Raw genomic sequence first — 585 nt, 5'->3', positions numbered from 1 at the left:
TTATTGTACAATGTTATCGTGCAATGTGTTTGCAGAAATATCAATTAAAATAATCTTATATTTACATATGTAATTCTTATATCGATATTAATAAAAGGGGCGATAAGTCAGCTTTTGTTTTTAGAAGTTGCGCGTGCCGTACCTGAGCGCGCCAACTTTAGACGATCTGATTAGTTAACTTTAAACACTTATAATTCAAAATCTATTATGATCTCAACATTTTGGTATTGGAACTTTTGTCTTAAAATGATCTCAGGAATCTACCCTTAAGCGTTAGTCCGGTCATTACGGGACACCCTGTATATATATATATGTATATATATATAAATATATATATATACCTATATAGGTATGTGAAAGGGCATTTTTCAGGACCTATTTATTTTATTGTATAGATATAGAGTATGTTTTGCGTAGATTATAATGCCATCCGCAGTTTTTGAAAAAAATAGCTACTTTTCAAGATATAAAAGATATCGTATCGTAAGGCAGTTTTCAGGTCTATTTGTTTTCTAAGTAAAAGCCAATAATTAATTTATTTTTAATGGTGGCTTCTCCTAAATCTACAATATACAAGTGATAAAA

The sequence above is a fragment of the Wasmannia auropunctata genome, unplaced genomic scaffold (assembly GCF_000956235.1).
Source record: "Wasmannia auropunctata unplaced genomic scaffold, wasmannia.A_1.0 LD336059.1, whole genome shotgun sequence".
In the NCBI taxonomy this organism is placed as follows: Eukaryota; Metazoa; Arthropoda; class Insecta; order Hymenoptera; family Formicidae; genus Wasmannia; species Wasmannia auropunctata.
The sequence above is the reverse complement of the archived record's forward strand: the minus strand, read 5'-3'. Positions refer to the sequence as shown.